This window comes from Balaenoptera borealis, assembly GCF_965194805.1.
Source record: "Balaenoptera borealis genome assembly, chromosome: 1".
Taxonomy (NCBI): domain Eukaryota; kingdom Metazoa; phylum Chordata; class Mammalia; order Artiodactyla; family Balaenopteridae; genus Balaenoptera; species Balaenoptera borealis.
This window is the reverse complement of record NC_138860.1, coordinates 18,409,393-18,416,420: the sequence shown is the minus strand read 5'-3', so window position 1 is coordinate 18,416,420 and position 7,028 is coordinate 18,409,393.

Genomic DNA, 7,028 nt, shown 5'->3' with positions numbered 1-7,028 from the left:
ATTCATTGGGTACTTGCTCACCATGCACATATGAGTAGCCAGAAGAGCAAGAGCTAGGGAGAGGCAAAGAGAGAGACTTGGGGAGGGATGGGGAAGGGGGAGGGAGAGACTGGCTCATTATTCAGATCCCTGGGAGTCCCTTGGTGGTTTATTTGTTGTGAGGAGCCAGAGAACAAATCCATTCTAAACTTCCTTCTTCCTGGCAGATTTTTGAAAGCTGAGGTTTCTCTGCTGACTGTGCATGTCCTTTTATCATGTGTTTGGTTTTTCGACATTAAGCCGTTTCACCGAGAATAGAACAGTTACTTTCAATTAATAAAGCATCCTGCAATTACCCTTTGTTCATGACCACATGAAGGCTTCCGTGTGTGCAGATGATAGCTTACCCGTTAAACAACTCTCTCCATTAGCCGTCTCTACTCCTCACTGTGTTTCCCATTTTGCCTTCTCCCCTGACACTAAGGGTACGCCTGCTTACTGCCGGCTCTGCAGAGAGACACCCGCATGAACACACCACATTTCATGTTCACTCTCAAATTGAGAATAAAGATCTTTCCTTCCAATGCCCTGTGAAGATTTTCAACTTTGATGTCTGTAAATCGGGTGACTTATTTTCACTAGTCTTAATGGCTGTCTCCTTGTATAAAGTAGAATTATGCTTTGAAAAGAAGTAGTCATAGTTTTTAGTGCAGTGAGTGCTTATTCTGCAAACTGTTGGTCTTCTGCTAATTGTCTTGGTCGTGTCAATCTGTGTTTGGAAGCTTCAGGACTGTGTAAACGCAGAATGAATCGTAAGCTCCTGGAGGACAGCATTGGATCTTTCTCATCTTTGTATTTCCCATGATTGAAAGCAGTCAGGAACATGCTAGGCTCTACAGATACAGTGTAAATAAAGGGATAACATAGAGAACCATATTTAAGCTGGTCTGCCACCACCTAAAGAGAATGAGTATGCCCTTTGCTGTTCCTTTACCAACTTCCTTTGAGTCCTTTCCATCCACTGAAACCAGCAGGCCAAGACCCAAGTTTCTTTCCTTTGTATTATCCTGAGGAAAATGATTAAAGAACTAAACTAATAGAAAACACATATAAAAGTCAACCTGGATGCTTACTGAAGGCAAGACAAACTCTGCCAATGACTTAACTGGTTTGCTAAGTTAAATATTAAATATTCCTCCAGGTTGTCCAAAGCTCCTTCCTCTTAAATAGGAGGAGACAGACATTTTCCCAGCACAACTTAACCAACAAAATTCCCAACAAAAACATTTTGTGATTATTATAAAAAAGTCCAACAAATATAGAAATGTATAAATATGAAAATGAAAATAACCCATGCTCCAACCATACATGAAACACCACTGCAACAGTGTGCTGTATGTCATTCCAGGTTTATACATATGAATATACATATGAATATCTATCCATCCCTCTTTTATCAGCATCTATCTCTATTTAGAATACTATGCACATATTTTTAACTTCATTTTTTTCTCTTAAACATAATATACATTTTCCTCACCATTTTAATGGCTTTCTAAGTATTCTAGTAAATGAACATATGTAATTAACTTAACCAATCCCCTCTTCGTGGACACCTGGATGGTTTCCAATACTAATATGCTTTTAATACTTGTTTCAAACATTGAAACTGACACTGGACAACACAAGCAGGAAAACAGAAAGTTATCTTGACTGAATCAGAGCCTCAAAATCTATTTATAATTTGAAATGATGCTTATATGTTAAAAAATTAGAATATTATAACTGAAAACTTATGAAGTTCTTCCATATAAGTTGGTAGATTTATTATATATAAATTGAAGATTATAGGCTAGTCATTTTATCTGTCACTAAATATTACGTACTTTTATAAAACTATCATTATAAAATTTAGAAATGATGTAAGAAGGGAGCAAAAGCATTAATCGATTGGGGCCCAAGCACACAGTAAATAGTTGGAAAACCAAGCTAGAAATCATAGCCTCTGAGCCAATGTCTATATTCAGACATTTAGAACTCTGCTCTAAGGGGTTTAGGTTTATCATTGCCATTAAAATTTATTTTAGGGGCCTATCGATATATTTTTTTAATGTTCCCTATTTGGTGTTTTTCAAGTTGCAAATGGTAGTTCATAAATTTTGCAGTAAATGTAATAACACAAAATGAAGGTGTAAAAGGTAAAGCTAAACATCTTAAGTCCACCCTTCATGGTTGGGAGGGTTGTGCACTGCACAAGAGGACAGCAGCTAATAGGGTTCCAATCATATTGCAGACAGTGAAGAGTTTTACATTTATTACAATGATTTTCTAGCAGATGGCAGTATATTATAAGAATATCCCAACAGATGGAAATAAAGCATCTTGAGTAAGGGGCATCTTTCTCCAATTGACAGCATCTCTGGTTATTCCCCAATCTCATGTCCCCTTATCCCCCTCTTATATTGTTCAATCAGTACTATCTTATGAAAATTCTTGCAGTCTACGATATAGTTCTAAATCATTCTTTTTAACGGATGATTAATATCTCATACAACTTATATGATGACGTTGAAAGACATAATGGGATATAGTAGCTACTGATAATTGATATTTCAAACAACCACATACATGAAATAATCAGAACTTTAATTTTTGCCATATAATTCAGTTGGCTCTTTCTGTAATTGATGCCTATTCATGGCAGAGAGAGACACTGTGGCTTCCTAAAATACTTTCTAAACCCTCAGAGAAAGATTAAATTGTGTTCAAGATTGTTATAGTGTTGAGTATTTTTTCCATGTTCTTTGAAACATTCATCTATTGCTTATATATGTGATACTTCTTTATTGTAATCAATTGAACACCATCTTCATACGGGGCTTTACAACTTCCAGAACACCTTCCCATCATTTTGGTATTTTTCTTTGAAAATACAAAACTGTAAGGCAGGAGGTGTTAGTCTCCCAATTTTCCTGTTGAGGAAGTGGTAGCTTAGGAAGGACAGATGTCTTGCCCAAGACCCTGAGGTCCTAACTATATAGAGTCATGGTGGGCACTCAGTTAGTTGTCTTTACATGGCCCCACTGCTCTAGATAGTAGGATTAATTAGAATCAACCACTTTCCAATCACCATAGTTAAACGGGGTTTTGCTCTGCTTTGGGTACCATAAAATATATCATTACCGTTTATGGGGTCAATGTTGTTTCCTTTGTTAGAATGGTTCCTTTGTTGTGCATTCCCCTGGATACATTGTCACTTTCTTCCTCCAGGTTTCTCAGATGCTGTAGGAACACATGTTCCCACTTTCCACTCCAGGCCACCAGTCTCCTTCCCTACCACACACACACACACACACACACACACACATGAAAGGCTAAATGAGTTTACCTATGACATTAGCTACTGAAATGCAACCTAGCAGCACCATAGACTATTAATTCGAAATAATCAATAATGTACCTTGGTTCTTCAGATCTTTCCATTGCGCATCTCTTGTTCTAGTCTAGACCAAGTTTATAGTTATAATGCTTTACAGCTATGAGAATGCTACAGTCTTTTAAAAAAACCCATTTTTTTCATTAACATTTAAAAATAATTCCCTATTGTTGGATTGGGTGGACACAACTTTAGTTAAAGAAGCCACATGATTTCAGTTTCCTGGGGCAGGGAGAGGGAATGTATAGAATCAAACCACTTCTTTAAGATGGCTCTTTCAGGTCACACTGTTTTGTCAACATCTCAGAGACACCACCATCAGCAAACAGCAAAGCATTTCTTCTTTTAAATGAAATAATGAACAGTTGGATCTTTTGGTCAAGAGCTGGTAGATTAGTTAACGGCACTTATTTACATTTTAGCATTACAGGCAAAAGAATAATTAACGGGTCAGACCCTATGCAGTGGACCGTGGCGGTCTGCAAGGATTAACAAATTAATTTGTTATTTCCATCCATTACCATTTTCTTCTTTTCCTTAGAAACGTGTGGAGTGTTTATTTCAGCCTTTGAAAGTTCCAGAGCAGGGCTGTTCACTGAGCTTTCTGAATGGATGAATAGAACAATAAGATTGTGTAACCACTGGGACACGTCAGTGCCTCCATCAAGGGGATAATATAGAAAGCCCTTTTCATCTTTTAGCAAGGGCCCATTATTCCTATGTATCTCTCTTCTGTGCTTTATGAAAAGGTTTGTACAGTAAATAATGACTGACTATGTAGTAGTTCTTTCTTCTTTTGCCAAGCTCTTTTTAGCTTTGGCAGCAATTTTGTTTTCCCTGTCATCATCTAATGTCTATTTATTTTACATTGCTACAAAGCCAGTGAAATTCCCTTATAAATCCCAGGTCATGAAGATGAAGCAGCAACCCGATTCCTTTTATTAAATGTCTCCAGTATCCTCTGCTTTTTCTAATTAGGTTCAAAGTGGTCAGTGGCTTGAAAAGGCTCTGGGCAGGAATCGAATCTGTTTGAACAATGCATTCCTAGGGGCTGTGCATACTAGATGTTTGGATTTAATTAGAAGACAGGTATCAAAAGTCAGATACTCTCTGGATGCACTGGGGTCGCGGACACGAGGTCCTCTTCCTACCCGGGCAATTTGACCAAATTCTTCCCCTCCCTCTGGTCCTCCCTCCCACAGACGCATACAATAGGCATTAGGTATTCAAAGCCTGGGGCTATTACTCACCACTGGTTTTCCAGAGCTGCAGTTTTCTTTTGTCAGCACTGCCACAGCATGAAGGTGAGAACAAGAAACTCTGAAACTGAAGGGGAAAAGATAAAAGGAAAAGTGTGCAGAAGAAAAGACAGGCTATTTAACTACTCTGTCAACCCAATTTTTCTCTCTGCTCAGCTGCAGGCATGTTCTGAAGATGGATGGGCACAGGTACAGCTGGTACCAGAGAGCAGCTGTGATTTCCATCTGGGTACCATTTAGTAGCAGATAGATTTTTCAGGCCAAAGTCTCCTCCACTTGTTGTGGTTAGAGAGGGAAAGTGAGAGGCCCACTGTGTTTTTTTCCACTTCAGATGCTATTGTTCCAAACCCTTGCCTCTCCCTGTGTTGGTGCATTATCAAAGAGAGGGGAATTATTTGACTGTGGGGTGAGTGGGTGGGGGAGTTAGCTGATGAGAGCTGGTGGAACTCAGACACAAAGCATCCCACGGAACACATTAAATTTTAGATCTATCCGACACATACTTCTCATATTGTCTGTCATTACCTTCTTTCCAAACTATGGGGCCATCAGGAAAGATGGTGTTCCTCTGAGAAGTGACGTCAACGTTTACGTCTGCACAGTGCTAAAGCAACTGGTTGAAATGTGAAAAATTCAGTACGTTGACGACAGTTCTTGTTCGGTTGTGCTAGGAAACCGGTTTGAATCATTTCTTTTTACCTCTATGACAGAGTTGACATGAGATGTCAGGGCAACCACTTCAGCCAATAAGATTCTTCCAGACGAAATAATTTCTAAAAATATTGCATATCTGAAAAGGTTTTGTGAAGTAGATTATTTGATTAAAATGTTTAAAAAATCCAATTTGTTAATATTTTAAAAATTGGACACTGATGTTCTTCAACTAGTTGTATCAGTGTGGGGTGGGCACTGACTGAATTAAATTATTGTTTTGGAGTGAATTTGGTCTACACTTTGCTGTTCTGCAAGTCTTCCACCCATATGTCAGGGGCTTTCACAAGAATCAAACTAGAGGCTGTTTTAATGCTTTTAGAAGATTTTGGGGGGCTGAAAGTTGGTGATTTTTTATGGTGTGAATGCTTCTTTTCAAGGCAGCACCTATATAGCCTGCTCATGGGCCCCAGTTCTTTTATGTTATTCGGATTTGAGACCAGAGATGTTTCATAAGCATTCGCAAGAATTAGCAAACGTGACCCAGGGAGAGATTGCGAGATCTTTTCTGGCAAACCAAGCTTCTTTTTCCTTGCCAACATTGACATCTTCCAAAGTTGGCCCCAGTTCTTCAGCTCTCCTAATGTACTCAAGGTCAATGTTTCTCTCCCTGAGGAGAAACCATTGCTGTGAGGCAGGACCAGAGTCCATTTTATTTTGCCCCTTAGTTTATTGCCCTTTTACCTTCAAAAGCCCAGAGTAAGTTTAAGAACATGTTGATAAATATGATGAACGCATACTCGATTCTGACCTTGAGTTTCGAAGGAAGAATTCAACAGGTAGGATGAAGTGTATGAGGTCCATGCATAAATGAACCATCTGTAGCATTGCTGCCCAATAGAAATATAATAAAATGTCATTTTACATTTTTTTTTAGTAGCCATGCTAAAATAGTAAAAAGAAACTGGTATAATTAATTTTAATAATTTATTTGATTTAACCTAATATATCTAAAATAATAACATTTGGACGTGTAATTAATATAAAAAATATGAATGAGATGTTTTATCTTTTTTTAATGTACTAAATCTTCAAAATCTGGTGAATTTTACGTTTACAGTACATCTCAACTTGAACTCACTACATTTCAAGTGCTCAGTAGCCCTGTGAGGTTAATGGCTGCTGTATTGGATAGAGCGGATCTGAAGGAAATTGATAAAGAGGGAACTAATTTATACTGAACATCTCTATATGCAAGGCACTGTGGTAGCAAGGAACATACGTTATGGCCAGCCTTCACAGCCAGCCTGCGAGGTGACTATTATTTTAATTTTATGGAAGAATGAGGTGGCTATGAATTTATTGTTCAAACAGGAGCCCTTTCGGGGTGATGGGGCAGCTTTTATTAAATCATCCAAGGACAATCATCGAGGACTGTCTCAGGCAAACCGGCAGGAATAGGCAACTTAGATGGGGAAACGAGGTAGAATAAGTTAACTAACTTGCCCAAGATCACACATGGAAGCACGAGTTAAGATTTAAAGTCAGATCTGTTTGTCTCGAAAGCCCACGCCTGGAATGTGCTTCTGGTATTCCTTCTGGAATCCTCCCTTGATAGTTTGGTTAACCATTCTAAGCTGGAAGCATTGGTCTCGAAATCTGTTGGCAGCATGCTTCTCTACCAAGCAAAAAAGACTCAGCTT